The 19,849-nt window shown below is 39.4% G+C and overlaps 1 protein-coding gene across 1 annotated transcript in view; it reads right to left on the minus strand.

Moving 5' to 3' along the window:
* The window catches only part of RNF38 (ring finger protein 38), a 130,285-nt gene that overhangs the window by 51,592 nt on the left and 58,844 nt on the right, over positions 1–19,849 (minus strand). The window contains exon 2 of the mRNA XM_040631608.1: positions 14,874–14,944. The gene's annotated coding sequence lies outside the window, so the exon portion shown is untranslated. The remainder of the gene's footprint in view (positions 1–14,873; positions 14,945–19,849) is intronic.

Raw genomic sequence — 19,849 nt, forward strand, 5'->3', positions numbered from 1 at the left:
TCTCATTCCTGCTCTGGGCCTAGCTGCCTAGTGGAAAATTAAGGAATCAGAGTAAACTGATGTTTAAGGATCTTCTGAAAACGTATGAATTAACACTATGCGGTAATTATTTGTGTGCATTTGTCTCCCGTATCAGAGGACTGGCTCTCTGTTTTGGCCCTGTAACCCCAAGGTCCAAATACAGCCTGAAACACAACAGCAAGTGCTTAACAACTCTGAATCAAAGTTCCAGCAATAAATCACAAGCTTTACAATTCCTGGACAAAGAGAAGCTAAAATGATATAACCGGCGCTGATTCGATAAACACACCCCCTCCCCAGCCCCACACCTCCATTATGTAGTCCTTTTATCTAGCTGACTCTTCCTCCCAAAGCGCTTTGTCTTCCACAGCAGCCAGTTTGTAGATGATTACATCCAAACTGTAAAGTTTTTTTTTTTTTTCATTTCATGACAGTCATAAATCCCAACCACTTTTAGATGCAACCAACGCAATGGGTTTCTAACTTGAGTCCCTCATAATTCATGTACTGCTGTAGATTCACTTAGCTTCCAGCAGAACCTCAGCTGCACAAGCTTCCTTACATAATCCAGACCACTCCGAAACCACTTTTCTTGTATACCTGGATATTAGCTATGTGATGAGAGGAGGAAAGGAAGAAAAAAACTGGGAAAGGGAAGGGAAATAACCATTTAAGAGCTCTCTAATCAAAAGAGCCAGATTCATCAAGTGCTGAATCTCAGCAGCAAAAATCTATTACAGTCCTTCAGGGTTTCCATCCCTTAAGCTTAATGTGAATCCCCTTGGGCCTCAGTCAATCCTCTGTGAGGCAAACTCCATGAAAAACCTTCTCAAATGGTTAAGATCTTAGCTCCCTGGGCTCTTAGGGCTTAACCCATTAAGTCCGCCTAGATGTAAACAATAATCCCATAACTCAAGGTTGGATAGTATGAAATCTGTATTGCAATTTCTTCTCTAATTGATTTTCTTCACCGGAAAATCTAGTATTTTGCTAATAAACACCCAACCAGTGAGATAGGCTTTAGCTGGGCCACTTTTGACAACCCAATGTGGCAAGTGGTAAATTATAACAGAATAGTTGCTCAACCTCAGTACACCTAAAATTTTATTTGGTGTCTGTTCAAAAAGGTGCAAAGCCTTGCTGGAGTGGTGTCCAATAAAACTTTCTATGATAGAAATGGTCAATATCCGCACCATCCAAAAGGAGGCCACATGTGGCTACTGAGCACTCAAAATGAGGCTAAGGCATCTAATGAATTGACCAGGATCAATTTAAATACCCACACATGGTTAGGGACAGCACAACACTTGTAGGCAAAGTAACTGACTATAGCAAGAGCTTTTTGAGACTTCTGACTCCAAGACTGCTCTTTAAAATCAATTTTCACAATAGAAGTAAAAACCGAATGACTACTAAAAGCTTCTTCCTGAGGTACCCAAGTAATTTAAGTGCCCTCACTTCTAAAATAAAAACATACCAATCACTGCTTACCAAATAGGAAAATATTAAAACTCTTTCAAATATGTCTGGTCACTGGGATTATCTACTGTGGTGCCCTACCATTCTAATACATGGGAATAACAGCTGAGGTTTTGATTGGGCTGAACTGGATCTGGGATGAATCTTTACAATACTGATCTTCAATCTATGAGCAAGATGTATCCTTCTATTTACCTGAGTCATCAACTTTTTTTCAATATTGCTTTATATTTTCTATACAAGTCTTACATATTTTTGTTCTTTGGTTTATTCCAGGTTTTAGATACAATTACTAATTCTAAAAATAGATATAATTATATACATGTATATTATATAATTATATAGCTATAATTATATAATTATTAATTCTAATAGTTTATCTTAATCTTTTTAAATTTTCTGTATATATAATCCTGTTGGCAGATAATAATGACCATTCAATTTCTTTCTTTCCAACACATTTTTCCCTTTTTTTGTCTTGTCTTACTGCATTGGCTAGGACTTCTAGCACAATGCTAAAACAGAAAAAATGAGAATGTGCACTTTTGTCTTATTCCCAAACTGGAAAACTCCCAACATTTCACCATTAGGTATGGTGTTTGCAATAGGTTTTTGCAGATCCCTTTAGCAATTAAGAGAGTTCTCTTTCACTTCTAAATTAAAAGTTTATCATAAAGGGATGTTTAATTTTATATCTTCCTGCATCTATTAAATAATCATAAAATTTTTCTGTTAATATGCGAGTTACATTGACTGGTTTTGGATGTTAAACCAATTTTGCATTCCTAATAAAATCCTGTTTTATCACCCTTATTATATATTGTTGGATTTGGTTTGCTAACATGTCGGTTAGGATTTTTACATCTGTGTTCTTAAATGAGAATAGCTGTTATTTTCCATTTTTTGTAATGTCTTTGTGAAGTTTTATTACAAAGATTATGCTAGCCTTAGAAATGAATCAGGGAGTGTTCTCTCTTTTTCTGCTCCCTAGAATAGTTTCTGTAAGAATGGTGTTATGCCTTCTTTAAACATTTGGCAGAATTTGCTGGTTAGCCAACCGAACTTAGAATTAAGTTTCTTTCCCTTATTTTTCAAAGATTTTATTTTTAAGTAATCGCTATACCCAATGTGGGGCTCAAACTCACAACCCCGAGATCAAGAGTCTCACGCTCCACCAACTGAGCCAGCCAAGTGCCCCTGTCTCTTCCTTATTTTTAACAAAGGGAAAACAACTATAATGTTAGGATAAACTTAAGGAAGATCTCATAATGAAATTCACAATCTGCTTCTAGAAAACTAACTTCCAATCTTGTGAATTTGAAGAGTTCTATGGCCGGAAATACATTTTTGAGCACACTGCATAAACAATAACCACAAATAAATTTTATGTAAGTGATAAACAGTCTGCCTAACAGTAAATATAAAATTTAGTTTGGTGCTCAATTTTGTATTTCTAAGACATCGCAGACTCTAAACATAATGACTATCTGAAGGACCTCTATGTAAGAGAGGTGACTGAGGCTATAGGCTTTCTTGTTCCTTTACACACACCTATCACACACAATTCCTTACAGTATTTACTTAATGTGTGTTTCCCCCATTAAACTGTAAGCCCCTCAAGAGCAGGTCCCATCTCTCCTTTGTTATCATGTATGAGAAGAATGCTGGCCGGTAGAGAATACACAAAAAAGGGAAGGGGCGGCATCTCTTATTTTAAAATGCTGAAACACATAATTGAAGAGCTGCAGATAAAGAATCACTTGTTCAGATGCTGAAGAACCACGCACATAGAGGAAAAATATCAGAGGGGGAAAAATGCTATACGCTTTTGTGGCCTGTCAAAAAAGGTGTTGGGTAGAGAATGATCCTCCTGCTGGGAGTCGGTGACCTTTATAATGAAGAGGCAGTTTCCCACTGTTAACACTGTCAGGAATAGGGTTGTGCCATCATATTCACTGCCAAGTCTCCTGATTGTAATGTCACTCCAACCCCAACCACTACTGCTGTTAGTGGTCTCTATTTTGTGTTCTAACATAGCATTAATCATTCTGCCATGTAAATACGTATTTACTTGAATCTTTTGCCCATTAGACGGTGAACTCCTTGAAGCCAAGGACTAAGTCTGATTCTCGCAAGGGTTCTAGTACACGGCAAGCACTCAATAGTTCAATTAATTATGGGATATTTCATAGCATTGGTAATTCCAACGTTTTTCTCAACAGAAAAATCCCAGGAAGAAAGGAGAGACAAAAGTAGAATGGGTAGTAAAAGAGAGGAACGAGGAGACAAAAGAGGACATTTCAAAATTTCCTAAAGCTAGCGCTGCTCACCCTCCTCCCTTAAAATTTCCCTCCTTTCCCCAAAACCAGCTAAAAGGATCCAAGAAGATGAAGCTACATAGTGGAAAGGTGTATTGGCCTAGCACTATTCAGGCTACACATTATCCAAAACCATGACAAGACTTGATCTAATGCAAAACATCAGCATAAGCACTTTTCACCCTTAAGTGTTACCACCTGTCTGACTGGAAAGGTTAATTATCAGCAGCTGCCAGCTACAGCTGCCAAAGACCTGAAAGAGGCAGCAAAGGTGCACCCAAACCCAAGTCCACTGAAAGCCTCCCCCAATATAGCCAGCTTTGGGATGGAGGAGTGGGCAGACTGCTGTTCCCATAGTATGGGTGAGAGATGCCGGGGACTGAACCATGACAGTTCTCAGGGCAGTGAAGGTGAGAAGGGGGTAAAAAGCAGAACCAGGTGAAAGGCCATCAGCCAGGAAAGAGTTCAAGACAGATGAGTAAATAAACCTGAGTGCCTAAGATAAGCTGAGCCAAAAATAGGAAAAACAGAAACCGAGATTGAACCAGAAATGGAGAGGCAAGGGTGCACCATAAAGCATGGACTGCACATCATGGCACATTCGATCTCTGGAGCAGGATACGTGAGAAAGAGCGGACTCTGAGGCATGACCTGCCTTAATGCATACCCTCTGAAGCAGAGATCTTAAAGTCACCTTGCTCATTCTGTTCTGGCAAATAGGGCGCATCTTGGGAGCAATTCTAATTGCTATGACTCTCATTCTAAATTGATCCAGCTGCTCAATTTCAGGGCAAATCATATGCTAATACTATAGTTTTTAAAAATCCATTGGACAGCCCCAGGCAACGAAAAGAGTTAACCACATACAGATCTAACAAAAGCCTGTTATTTCATTTTTAGGGATAAACCATCTCTTATTTTTGACAAAGTATTATATTTAGTGGGTTTTTTCAGTGTTTTGATATTATAAAGATTCAATGAATACTCTCATACACACATACAGTTTGCCCTGCATTTAAAAAAATATCCATAGGGGCGTCTGGGTGGCTCAGGTCATGATCCCAGAGTCCTGGGATTGAGTCCTGCCATCAGGCTCCCTGCTCAGTAGGGAGTCTGCTTCTCCCTCTCTCTCCCCCTCTGTGCTTTCTCTCTCAAATAAATAAATAAATCTTTAAAAAAGAAAATATATCCATAAAGGTAAATTTCTAACAATGCAATTTCTGTTTCAAAGGGTCTTTGTTTTTTAATTTTGAGAAATGTTGCTAAATTGCCTCCTAAAAAGTTGAGCCAATTTTTACTCCACCCAACAGTAAATGCAAGTAGTTGGGAGTCAACTCTGGAGAGGAAACAGCAGTGTTTAAGGGCATCCCCTGAGGGAAAGACAGGCTAATTCTATCCTTGCAGTAGGCCAAGGACTAGGGAGAGAAGCCCAGAAAACAAAACCTGGGCCAGGATACTCTGAGAACAGCCATATTTCATACCCAGCTTTAAATTCTCTTTGTTTCAACTCCCTGTTAAATCCCTGACCCTTTACTACGGTCTTATTAAATGCGATAACCTAGGAAGTGGGCCCAGACTGGGGCCAAAGTGACACTAGTGAGAGGAGCAGCACTTAGAAAAGCCGGTGACCAACAGGTCCTGAGTCAAAGGGCTAGCTAGGAGGGCAGGCAGCCACCAGAAAAGATACCTATGGCATCCCAGAAACACCTGGAGAGGAAGGCCCGCTAAAACTGGTCAACTGCAACTAAAAGGAACGAGGACTCAAATCATTAAGAATTAGACACTAAAGTAAAATATGACCCCAAAAGCCACTAAACATGGACTATACTTACGTAAGTGCTTCAAGAAAATAAATAAATCATAGTATAAGTACTGGTTAAGAAAGAGAAAAGCAGACAGACAACTAGCACCTTCACTCTGGAGAAGATAACGAAAAAGCAGTCGCCAAAAAGGGACATGGGAATGCGAGGGGTCTTAAATGGTCAAGATGCAAGGAACATGAGAATGTTCTCTAAGCAGATCAGAACACAGGACTATCTTGTAACTTTCACCATGTTTAATGGAAAACAGAATTTCCTGTAGGGAATGCTGGGGGAGCTCATGTGACTGCATAGTTGATGCCTTGCTCTGGATGATGCCCCTGGCTATTGAATTCTAACACGCTGCATTCATGAGGTGTGGCCAGCTCAATGAAAATGCCAGGGTTCTCTTGGTAGCTTCCACTGATGACATACATTTAAGACACTGACTAATCAGGGTGCTTTTGCACAGACATTGTGATACATGGCACATCCCTATAAACCCTGTACCCTCAGGTCCAAGCCACATTCAAGAGGCCTTTTCCAAACTTTAAGTTAAAGAAGAAAGTGTGTTACCTGAGCAGATTCACACAAAACAGAAATGATCACCTTAAATAAAAACCCTTAAAGCAGGACAACTCTTTATAGAGCAAATATAAAATTTAAGCTCCCACAGAAGTTTATTTCTCTCTCCTCTGCTTACTTGTTCCTGTTATGACAGTGTCTTATAAATAAAAACAAATTAAATTTAGAAAGAAATGATATTTCATAAGCCAAGATAAGAATGCCACGTAACAATAATCTCAAAATACCTAACATTACAATGTATTCCTAATCACCTCAGATATTCCACAATAAGGCAAAGAGAGAACCTATTTAAAAACACACTGCATCATATAATACCATAAAGCTCAGAAAGCATAATGTAAAATTTAAAAACTTTAAGAAAATGTAGGGAAATATCTGAAGATATTCTGGAGACAGATTTCCTAGAAGTAAAAGCAATAAAATACATTTCAAAGGACCACCAACAGACTTGCTCCCAAAATAATTTTAAATTTCTGAACAGGAAAAAAAGTCACTAAAAATTAAAAGCTGGGCATTTTTTTGCAAATATGACAGAAGATTTAAAAAGTGATAGGAAAATAGGAATATCCTACAAGAAGAGAAACTTATGCAAAAGACCAATTTTTAAAAAGCTGTAAGTGACTAAGGAACAAATGATGTATAGAGAGCTATACAACCTCAGTGGTAATCACAGAAATACTCATTAAAACAATTAGAAACCACTTTTCATCAATCATTGACAAAGTAACTTGACATTATGGATGCTATTCAATGTGAAAAGGAAGCGAGACAGGCATTCTCATAGGGAAGCATAAACTGATGCATATGTGTGAAAAAATATACAAAAAAGACAAAGGCTGAAAAAAAATGTTCATATCCTTTGATTCAATTCTACTCTGGCAATCCAGGCTCAAGAAATACATCACTCAAAACTTATTCCATAGCTACAATAATCAAAACACTGTGGTACCAGCATAAGGGCAGATACATAGATCAATTGAACAGAATTGAGAGCCCAGAAATAAGCCCTTGCATATATGGTCAAATGACCCCCAAAGTGTCAAAAGGGTCCCAAGACAATTCAATAGGAAAAGAACACTCTTTTCAGCAATGGTGTTGGGAAACTAGATATCCATATGCAAAACAATGAAGACAGACCCTTACCTTACCCTATCACACAAAAATTAACTCAAACGAATGAAAGATCTGAACTTAGGAACTAAAACTATAGAACTTTTAGGGTAAAAACACAAGGGGAGGGGCGCCTGGGTGGTGCAGTTGTTAAGCGTCGGCCTTCAGCTCAGGGCGTGATCCCGGCGTTATGGGATCAAGCCCCACATCAGGCTCCTCGGCTAAGAGCCTGCTTCTTCCTCTCCCACTCCCCCTGCTTGTGTTCCCTCTCTCGCTGGCTGTCTCTCTCTCTGTCAAATAAATAAATAAAATCTTAAAAAAAAAAAAACAAAAACACAGGGGAAAACCTTCATGAGACTGGGTTTGGCAATAATTTCTTGGATATGACACCAAAGCGCAGGCAACAAGAGAAAAAGATTAATTGGAATTCCCTCAAAATAAAAACTTAAAAAAAAAAAAAAGATTATTTCAGAGAGAGAGAGGCAGTGAGCAAGCAAGGAGGGGGAAGGGTACAGGGAGAGAATCCCCAAGTTGACTCCCTGCTGAGCACGGAGCCTGAGGCAGGGCTCAATCCCATCACCCATGGGATCATTACTTGAGCCAAAACCAAGTGTCAGATGCTGAATCGACTGAATCACCAAGGTGCCCCCAAAATAAGAACTTCTGTGCAAAGGACACAACCAACAGAGTAAAAAGGAAACCTCTGGAATGGGAGAAAGTATTTGCAAATCACCTGTCTGATAAGGAGTTATACCCAGAATACATAAAGAACTCCTATAATCAAACAAAAACCAAACTTGATTTAAAAATGGGCAGAGGCTGGGCCACCTGGGTGGCTCAGTCGGTTGAACATCTGACTCTTAATTTCGGCTCGGGTCATGATCTCAGGGTCATGGGATCAAACCTAGCATCAGGCTCCATACTGGGCATGGAGCCTGCTTAAGATTCTCTCTCCCTCTGCCCCCCCCCCAACCAACTTACACGTGCGCGCACTCTCTCTAGAAAGAGGAGGGGGGGACAAAGGTCTTGAATAGACATTTCTCCAAAGAAGATAAATGACCAATAAGCACATGAAAAGATGCTCGGTATCACTATATCAGTAAGGCAATGCAAATCAAAATCATAATGAGATACGACCTCACACCCAATAGGATGGCTACTATTAAAAACATTAACAACAGAAAATAACAAGTGTTGGCAAGGATGTGAAATGCAAAATGGTGCAGCCACTTTGGAAAACAGTATAGCAGTTCCACAATTCCACTTCTGGGTATATTCCCAAAAGAACTGAAAGCAGAGTTTCTAAGAGATATTTGTACATCTATGTTCCTAGCAGCATATTCACAAGAGCCAAAACGTGGAAGCAACCCAAGTGTCCATCCATGGATGAACGAATAGACAAAATGTGTTATATACATACAACGGAATGTTATTCAGCCTTTAAAAGGAAAAAAATTCCAACATTCATGCTACAACATGAACAGACCTTGACAACACTAAGTGAAATACGCCAGTCGCAAAAAGACAAATATGGGGCGCCTGGGTGGCTCAGCTGGTTGAGCATGGAGCTCTTGGTTTCAGCTCAGGTGGTGATCTCAGGGTTGTGAGGGGAGTCTGCTTGCGATTCTCTTCCTCTGCCCCACCCCCTGTGCATGTTCCCATTCTCCCACAAATGAATAAATCTTAATGAAATACAAATATTTTGTGACTCCATTTATATGAGGTACACAGAGCACTCAAATTCATAGAGACAGAAAGTTGAATGGTAGTTGCCAGGGGCTGTTTAGGAGAGAACAAGGAGTTAGTACTTAATGCATATACAGTATCCATTTTGCAAGATAAAAGAGCTCTGGCGTTTGGTTGCACAGCAATGTGAATGTACTTAACACTACTGAACTGTACCAGACCTAAAATGATTAAGAAGGTAAATTCTAAATTAGGTGTATTTTACCACAGTTAGAAAAAAATCTTACCACAGCAGCTTTTGCTGTTTAAAAATATAAATGAGACCATGTCATTCCTTTGCTTTAAAACCTTCCAAAGGCTTCCTGTAACAGACAGAACGAAAACTAAACTTCCCCTGGCTTACTAAGTTCTACATGACCTGCCCTGTGCCTACCTCTTCAACCTCATCTCATACCACTTCTACCCTCATCCACCTTGCTTGTGCACATCAGCCTTCCTTCTGTTTGGGCAATCTTTCTAGCCTCAGGGCCTTTGCACTAGCCCTTTCCTCTCCCTGTGATGTTTCTATCATGGCCCAGATTTTCACAACTTGTTCCTCCCTATCATTCAGACCATAGCTTAAGTGTCACCTTTTTTTTTTTTTTTAAGATTTTATTTATTCAAGAGAGATCGAGAGAGCACACATACACATGAGTAAGGGGAGGGGCAGAGGGAGAAGCAGACTCCCCGCTGAGCAGGGAGCCCGACTGGAACTCCATCCCAAGACCCTGAGATGATGACCTGACCTGAAGGCAGACGGTTAACCAAACGAGCCATACAGGTGTCCCAAGTGTCACCTTCTTAAAGGCCTTCCCTAACACCTAGAGTAGCCAACTGCCCAACTACTTGTACAGCACTCACGAGTATCTGATTATTTACTGATTTACATATACAGTTCATTTTCTGCCCTTCTCACAAAAAATAAACACCAGAAGAACAAGGACCTTCCTTGTTAGTCTTTCCACCACTCTATCCTGGCGACTCAACAGTGCCTGGCACATAGTAGGGACTTAATAAATATTTGCTGTATGAATAAATGCATAATAGCTTTTTAAAATGACCTAAAGCTCTACAATTAAAGACAGGTTAAATAAATTACCATGTATCCTTATGGTAGAACATTATGCAGCCATCTTAACTGATGTTCAAGTACATATAGTATGCAGATTATATTTCCCAAGATGACCATACATAGTAAGTTCTCCCACCCTTCATTCTCTTCTTCTTACGTTGACATTACTCCCGAGTGGTGAGACTGAGGTTCTGTGACTGTACTAGAAGTGATGCTTTGTGACTTCTGAAGTTAGGTCATAAAAGGCCATACAACATCTGTCTGGTCCTGTTGGAGCAGTCACTCTTGCAATCAAACTGCCATGCTATGAAGAAGCCCCCACTACATTTGGGTGCTTGCGCCAAGGGTCCCAGTTGAAGTCCCAGCTGACAACCAGCATCAACCATCAAACATGTGATTGAAGACTTCAAGATGACTCCAGCCTCAGCCACAATTTGACTGCAACCATATGAGAAAACTCTAAGCAAGAGCCACCTACCTGAGCATAAGAAACCCCAGAATCATGAGAGATACAAGTGCTCTACACCAATGAATTTTGGGGTAATTAATTACACAGCCACAGATAAGCAGAGCAACTTAGTTTTATTTTCACCATGAAGAGAATGCAAAGAGAGTGAGTTTTCTTATGACACAGTCTGTCTCTGTGTACTGTTCTTGCCCTTGTGCTTAAATAAATAAATAAATAAAATCTCCGAGAATGATAAAAAAGACCTTTAACGAGTTTTTGTTTTTTTTTTACTGACCATAAGATTTGGAATGGCCAATAAGCATACAAAAAAGTGCTCAGCATACTTAAGTCATTAGAGAAATGCAAATTAAAACATATGTCCCTTATGGACAACAACTGAGATGTCCCACTACAACAGCTATAACTTGAAAGACAACCAAAGAGTGTCGGATGTAAACATGGGGATGTGAAGGAAGTGGGACCTTCATGCATGTGTTGGAATGCAAAATGGTGCAGCCACTTTGCAAAACAGTTTGGCAGATCTTCAAAATGTTAAAAACATACCATGTGACCAACTAAACAAAAACACATTTACACAAAAATGTTCCTGACAATGTTATTCATAATAACCAAAGTATGGAAACATACCTATCAACTGGTGAATGGATAAACAAAATGTGTCAGATGCACGCAATGGAATATTATTCACCCATAAAAAGGAATGGAGAGTGATTCAGGCTACACCATAGACAAACCTGGAGATCATTACGCTAAGTGAGAGAAGCCAGACACAAAGGCCACATATAATGTGATTCCATTTATAAATCGGCAGAAGAGGCAAATCCATTAAGACATAAAGATTAGTGGTTGCCAGGAGCTGGGGGAAGGAATAGTGGAGAGTGACTGCTAACAGGTATGGGTTTTTGAGTGAGGAATGTTAAAATTGTTCTAAAATTAGATGGTGGGGATAGTTCTACAACTCTGAATATACTAATAACCACCACTTACAAAGATGAAAAATATTTTACACAAATATAACTTCAATTAATCTTGTTAATACTAAATTCCAACTGTTACTTCTAGGTAGAGGGGTTAAAAGTAGTGCTACATATCTTTTTATAATCAACATGTAACTTTTTTTAAAAATTAAAAAATGTAAAAGATCAAGATTAAAAGAAAGTATACAGTCATGAAAGAAAAACCAGTAACACATTTCCTACCTTCCCTAAAAGTAGTCTGCATGGCATTACCTGTACACAAACCAGACTGATGTCTTCTTCTCTGACAAATGGCTAGCAAAAGGAAGTTTTGTCCAGAACTCTGAGTAGCCATTCACATACATGCCAATTTTGAAAGAATTCTCCCATTTCCCTCTCTCAAGTGACCAGCCTTCCTGGAAGTGTTCCAGGCCACTCTGGGAAAGTGTACCACTGAGGCTACACATTAATTCATCTTGGGACGCCTGGGTGGCTCAATCGGTTAAGTGTCTGCCTTTGGCTCAGGCCATGATCCCAGGACAAGTCCCGCATCCGGCTCCTTACTCAGGGGGAGCCTGCTCCTCCCTCTGCCTGCTTGTGCGCGCTCCCCCTCTCTCTCGGTCTCTCTGACAAAAAATAAAACCTTTTTAAAAAAATTTTTATTCATCTCACCGCTGGTTCCATCCCTAGTCACACATAGTTTAGTTAGATTGAGGCCACTTTTAAGAAAAATCACCTTTGGTTCCCAGATCTGAGAAATGGATCATGTCTGAAAGCTAAATGAGGATACTAAGCAAGGCATAAACATGTGTTTTGACAGTTTCCACAATCAGAATACCTAAGCAATTATTTTGCATGACTTGTATAGGGGACAGAAGATCTGGTCTAGACCCAGCACTACAGAGTGACTCCTGAACAAGTCATTTCTACCAGTGGGGTCACAGCTTCCAAGTTTATTTTAAAAAGAGGGCTAAATTGGCTGTGCCCTATAATCCCTTCAATTCTCAAAGTGAGAGAATGTATTGTGAGTGTATATGTGTGCACACGCACATTCAAGTGGTACGTATCAGGTAGCAGTTTCATTTTTGGTTTTGCTTGCAAAACCAATACCGATTTGTTACAGAACGAAGTCAGCAGCTGTTGCAGACATAAAGATCTGATTTTTTTTTTTTTTTAAAGATTTTATTTATTTGACAGAGATAGAGACAGCCAGCGAGAGAGGGAACACAAGCAGGGGGAGTGGGAGATGGAGAAGCAGGCTCATAGCAGAGGAGCCTGATGTGGGGCCCGATCCCATAACGCCAGGATCACGCCCTGAGCCGAAGGCAGACGCTTTAACCGATGTGCCACCCAGGCGCCCCTAAAGATCTGATTTTTAAACATGCTATCTACGGTTTTCCTCCCCAGAAAAATGCCTGATGATCCTATAGAAAGTTGCAATCTGTACTATCCAACTCTTGGTGGTTCTCATCTCACTTATTCTGCTCTATATTTTCTTTAATCCACTGCACTTATTCTAACATATTCTATTATTTATGTATTAACAGTTTATTTTTATTGTCTGCCTTGCCAGCTAGACTGTACACTTGAAAAAACAGCAATCTTTGTTTTGTATTCTGATACATTTCCTAAGTGCTTAGACACATAGATGCCAATCAATACATTTGACTGAATCAGTTGAATAAATTATAAATACATAGTCAAGAGACGAATCCATTCTCTCCATTTCCCCTCTGGGAAAATAACCATAAGTATACACATGGCAAGCAGGAGAGAGGGAAGAGCAGTTTCTCACAATTCTTTGAGAACTGGGCAGATCAAGTGACAAAAGCTCTTAAGTTCTCTTCCCTCTTCCCACGTATTTCAGGAAAAAAATGCCATCTCCTAAAACAACAAAATTGGTCATACAAAGATTCAGAAATTAGGAGCAAAAACATTTTAAAGTAGATGGCAAGTTTTTGGCATAGGTGGAGAGAAATCTCATCTCCAGACCCTTGAACCTGGAGACAGAACAGAGCACAGTTCGGCATGACCCCGACAAACAAACAAATAGAGAAAAGCATATGATACTTAGCAGGGGAAAGACCTTCACCCAAAAACATCTTCACAATTACAAAGCACAAATGTATGCAATATTACTGGCCTAAAGTGATTCTGCCTTTCCCTCTATCATCACTCTTTCACTTTCAAATGCTCATTTCTACAACCTGTGGTATACTGAATTTTATAGAGCCAACTATAGAGTCTAGCAGTCTCAGTGGCTTGCTTCTAAAATAAGTTAAAAGTTAAATCCACGACTCTGGATTACTGTAATAATAAAAGAGACTCTGGAATGCTAAAAGCATGCCACTCTCTCTGTAAACAGACTGAAATCTGTCTGAGCAAAGCTCACAAAGACAGAGATCAACACACAGAACAAAGAAAGCCATTTGGAAAATCCCAATGACCAACCACCTTCTTGATCTAGCTCCAACAGGATGAGGGAGGAGGATCTTGATTAAAACAGCAGAGAAAAAGATCACTTGGATTGGTCTGCCTGGGAAAACTACCAAGGGAGTGATACATTCCTGCATGTAAGACACAGGAAATGGGAGGGAAGCCACTGGAAACTGATGATGGAAAAGACTAAATTTAAGCCCATCCAACATCAGCAGCCAGATGTTCCAAACACCAAACCCACATTAGTAATTACTCCAAGGGCTGGGCCATCAAGGGTGCTGATGAGTACTGGAAAGCCCCCAAGACGAGATTTCTTTAGAGAAGAAGCAAAACACCTAAATGAAACAGAACTACCAACAGTTTGGACCTGATTTTAAAAACAAACAAAAAAACAGGCCCAAAGCAGGTTTCTTTGGCATGAAACAGACAGGTTCTGTTCTCAATCCTCACCATTAAATTGGGCTTTGGATACAGAGAAAAAAACTAAGTATGAGAAGAAACCATAATCTAACACAATCAACTACAAAAACCAAATCAAAATGGCTAAGAGATTTCAAACTAGAAACAGACACAAATTGTTGAGATAATTAGCAGTGTTGGGAGCACCTGTTCATACACTAAGATAATGCTCTCACTCTGTGCAAGAAAAGAGGAAGCCAAGTGACGGGGATGAGGGTAAAAAAATGAAGAGTTTATCAAGAGTCCAGCCCACCTCCTGAAAATTATCCTCAAGTGTTCTGGAACAGTCTAATAATCTGACACATAAACCAGGAAGGCCCTCTGGATCTCAACATTGTGCACACCCTCCTGGCCCTATGTCCACAGTTATGCAAATGAACCCAACAGTATAAGGGCAACATGCATTTTCACCATGATAGACATCAACACAGACCTCACCTTGTCACTGTCATCATGACAAATGTGGTCGTGATGGATGGACTGGCACTGAAAAGAAGCACCAACACTACCTACAAGAGAAAGGGAGGAAAAGTTAAGATGCAGTAAGTCCTTACATTTAAACTGTTTTTCCAATTAAAGGTGCTTTTATATCTATTATCCCATCTAACACTAAACAATAGTCAGAAGTAGGCTGGATAGGGATTATTATTCATGCAGTTTAATTAAGCAAAACAAAACACAGAGATGCTGACTTGCACAAATTAGCAGTCAGTGAAGTGGCGGGTCTAAAACTAGAAGCTCGTTGTTCAAACCCCCTATTCACCATTTTCTACTTTACTGAGCAGCTCAGCTTTCAAAGGCCACCTAAATAAGCCTAACAGCTTTCAATAAGGAAAAACTATTTAGAAAAAATATATATACCCCTCTTCAGACTACACATACTTTCTTTGAGAAAAAAGATGACCCTATAAATTCTTAGCATACAGATAATACAATGTAATACACAATCATGGGGCACACCTGGGTAGCTCAGTCAGGGAAGCATGCTACTCTTGATCATGGGGTTGTGGTTGTGACTTTGAGTCCCATGTTGGGTGTAGAGAGGATTTAAAAATAAAATCTTAAAAAAAAAGTTTAATACATAATCATATAAGATTACGAATAAGTTATTGCTTTAAAAGTATATATTTTAATATACATGTTTATTAATCTGAAGAACTATCTCCTAATAATAACTGCTCTTAATAGTGACATTTCTAACTAATAGGAAAACAAGTGATTATGCAATAAATGATCCAAACAACTGATTCGTCATTTGGAAAAGTTTTGGTTCCTATGTCACACCATACAGAAAATGGTGGCTCAAAGATAAAAGTACATTTTTAAAAAATGAGGTCAGTTTTAAAAGAAAATGCAGACTAAAAAAAAAAAAAAGAAAGAAAGAAAATGCAGACTTATAATCTTGGAGTAAGAAAAGCCTTTTAAAAGATAACTAAAACAGGGGCGCCTGGGTGGCACAGCGGTTAAGCGCCTGCCTTCGGCTCAGGGCGTGATCCCGGCGTTATGGGATCGAGCCCCACATCAGGCTCTTCAGCTATGAGCCTGCTTCTTCCTCTCCCGCTCCCCCTGCTTGTGTTCCCTCTCTCGCTGGCTGTCTCTATCTCTGTCAAATAAATAAATAAAATCTTTAAAAAAAAAAAAAAAAAAAAAGATAACTAAAACAAAAACTATAAATAAAAAGCCAGCAGGCATGACTGTCTACCTAAGGTGAGCAAAACCCCTTCTCCTCATGTATGAGAATGTGACTTAGGGATAATCCCTATTAACCTGATTAAAACAACATGCAACCTATACATTACTTGGCAACATTGCTTATGACAGAAATTGCCAAACAAGTAAGCTGCATCTGGACTGGAAGTACGATAAACACTTAGTAGGAAGCCATGTTTCTGAGCTTCTCTTGGTCTGGTGACATATAATTAGGCATGTCCCTTGCAGAGGATCCTAGAAACTATGCCTATGGAGTTCTCTGCAGCACCAAATGTACATAACATTTCTTTGAACTTAAGTTGTCAGAAGAGCACTTCGGAAAATATGAACTACTACATGGATGGCTGCAAGGACTCCCAATATCATTTTTTTTTTTAAGATTTTTTTCTTTTTAAGGTAATCTCTATACCCAATGTGGGGCTTGAACTCAAAATGCCAAGATCAAGAGTCACATGCTCTACCGACTGAGCCAGCCAGGTGCTCCAGGACTCTCACTATCTTACTTATAGTTTCTGTCCTAAATCCTTCTGAATAAAGTGCTGCCAAGTGAGACCTATGGCAGTTTTACCAGTCTGAAGACAAATGTTTAGCTGAACCTAAAACATCCCACTGCCATCTACCATATTCTGTAAAATTCACCATGCCATTGATTCAGATGTCTGACTATTCCATGTGCAACTGAAAATGCTACCAACTAAACTTTGACACTTTCTTAATATTAAACATTTTTATTTCATACTTATTGAAATAACTTTTTTAGATTTGTTTAAAGGTAGATTTTTATGATATTTTATGCACTGATAAAAAGAATAATGTAGGAATGGCTAAGATCAAAAACTCAAGAAATAACAACTATTGGTGAGGATGTGGGAAAAAAGGAACCCTCGTGCACTGTTGGTAGGAATGCAAGTTGGTACAGTCACTGTGGAAAACAGTATGGGGGTTCCTCAAAAAATTAAAAATAGGGGCACCTGGGCGGCTCAGTTGGTTAAGTGTCTGCCTTCAGCTCAGGTCATGATCTCAGGGTCCTGGAACTGAGCCCCGTGTTGGGTACCCTGCTTGGCAGGGAGTCTGCTTCTCCCTCTCCCTCTGCCCTTTCCCCTGGCTTGTGTTCTCTCTCTCAAATAAATAAAATCTTTAAAATAAATAAACAAACAGATATCCACAAATAAAACAAAAACAAAAAACACCCAGGCATTGACTTTACATCTTTCACAGAAATTACTCAAGATGGATCATAGACCTAAATGTAAAACACAAAGCTATAAAACTTACAGAAGATAACAAAGGAAGAAATCTAAGAGACCTTGGGTTTGACAGTAAGTTTTTAGGTACAACACCAAAAGCATAATCCATGAAAGAAAAAAATTGATAAAATGGACTTTATTAAAATTAAAAACTTCTGCTCTGTGAAAGACGTTCAAAGAATTAAAAAAAAAAAAAGCCACAAACTGGTAGAAAATATTTGCAAAATGCGTTATCTGATAAAGGACTGGTATCCAGAAGTATTCTAAGAACTCAAAACTCAACACTAAGAAAACATACAACCCAATTTTAAAATGGGCATGGTTTCTCTTTGACCTTTGGCCCCAAATATCAGAACTCACTCCTTTGCCACTAAGAGAAGGGCCCTTTGCCACTGGAAGACAATGCAGAAGCAGCCAAGAAGTGAAAGAATGCACAAAACCACCAGATTCCCTCTCTAGCTGTCCCTGCCCCAGAAGACAAAGGATGTAGACAGAGTGCTCACACTTGATTCCTGAAGCATAAAATGCAGGTCTTAAAGCAGCTTTGGATAAGCTAATAAGAAAAAGAAGTATACAGCAGCAAAAGAAGAAACGAGGAGGCAAATTTTTGAAACTTGAAAGAATCTAGTACAGAACAAGCCAAACATACTACATTGGATGACGGTATCTACAATGAGTGTTCTGTTTTTTCTTTCAAATACATTTTATAAAATTACTATTCTGGCTCAAGAACCTGCCCTGGCACCCACAGGCAGAGAAGGTGCCAGGGGGCCAAAGTAACAGTATGCTTCCAGGTAGACAAGGCTTGTTCTTCCACCTGGTGGCCCATGCAATGGTCTGCTCACACCAGCATTACAGTTCTCTAGGTTCTTAACTTGGGACCCAAGACTTAGATGGGAATAAAATTTTATCTTTATTATCATTAAATTAATATTAAATAAAAAATGTATTCTCTTATTAATATAGCAACAAACCACATTAGTATTGACAGTATTTGTGGTGACTCCGACACTAATAAAAATCACATAGATTTTCACATAGTAGTTGTTGCAGGTATACTGAAATGTCACACATATCACTACTTTGAGGTTTTGGGGTTTTTTTTTTCCCCACACATATCACTATTTTGAATTTATGAGAGCTATTAGGAACACTGTTAAAATATGTCATTTAATGCATTAATAAAGAAGCAAATGTACTTTTATTACAAATTAGTTTTTACTGTTTTGATAACTACATTCCAGCATAATTGATTTTCTTTGTAATCTCATGTATTTTATTTTATGCAATTAAAAATATTCTCCTGGAAAGGGGCCTAATAAACCTCACCTGAATACCAAAGCAGTCCAAGACACACACCAAAAATAGTTACAAATCCTACTTTAGCCAGCAAGATGCTGGGCCCAGGAGAACAAACCACATCCGGAGCTTTTAAGGGAAAAAAAACATGCAACATCCTGAGAAGAGTCAGAAAAGTGTGGAAAACTGAGGGAAGAGACCAGAAATGAAGATAAGGGGCACCTGGGTGGCTCAGTCAGTTGAGCATCCGACTCTTGGTTTCAGCTTAGGTCATGATCTCAGGATTGTGGGATCAAGCCCCTCATCAGAATCCTGGCTTACCAGGGAGTCAGCTTGAGTTTCTCTCCCTCTGCCCCTCCCCCTGCACATGCGCACACTCACTTGCTCTCTCCCTCTCTAAAATGAATAAATCTTAAAAACAAAAGGAAAGAAATGAAAATTAAAGTCAGGGTCTGGAGTCCAAAGTTTAGAACTAGAGAACATAAAGAGGTCAAGGGTGAAACAGTGACAGGAAGTGAAGTTTCAGAGCAAATGACAAGAATATCAGCTAGTGTTTTAATCCACAGAAGCAAGGTAGTGATGTAAAGAAAAGACACTATTTGCCATGTTCCCAGAGACCACCACCAACAGTCAAGGAGTGCCTGGCTGGCTCAGTTAGCTAAGTGGCTGATTCTTGATCTCAGCTCAGGTCTTGATCTCGGGGTTGCAAGTTCAAGCCCTGCACTGAGCTCCACACCAGGCGTGGAGCCTACTTCAAACAAACAATCAAACCCAAGAGTCAATTCTGAATCCTCATCTTTTTTCATCTATTCACAGCAACTGACCGACCTGATTCCACTCTCTTTCTTGAAATCCTTTTCTTCATTTGGCCTCAGGGAAATGTCCCACATTACTGACTGCAACTTCTCAGTCCCAGTCGCTATATTCGCTTCATCTCCCCAGTTTCTAAAAGTTGGAAAATTGGAATGATCAATCCTCCAACTTCTCTTCTCTATCTATATTTACTCCTTTCGTGATCCCAACTAGTCCCATGGCTTTATCTCCGAACCCTGACTCCTCCACCTCCCTTGGCACGGAAATCCAGATTTCTATATCCTTCTACCTACTCAGCATCACTCAGATGTCTAACTAGCATCTCACACGTAACACACTCAAAAT

Source organism: Ursus maritimus, unplaced genomic scaffold (genome assembly GCF_017311325.1).
Source record: "Ursus maritimus isolate PB19 unplaced genomic scaffold, ASM1731132v1 scaffold_17, whole genome shotgun sequence".
In the NCBI taxonomy this organism is placed as follows: Eukaryota; Metazoa; Chordata; class Mammalia; order Carnivora; family Ursidae; genus Ursus; species Ursus maritimus.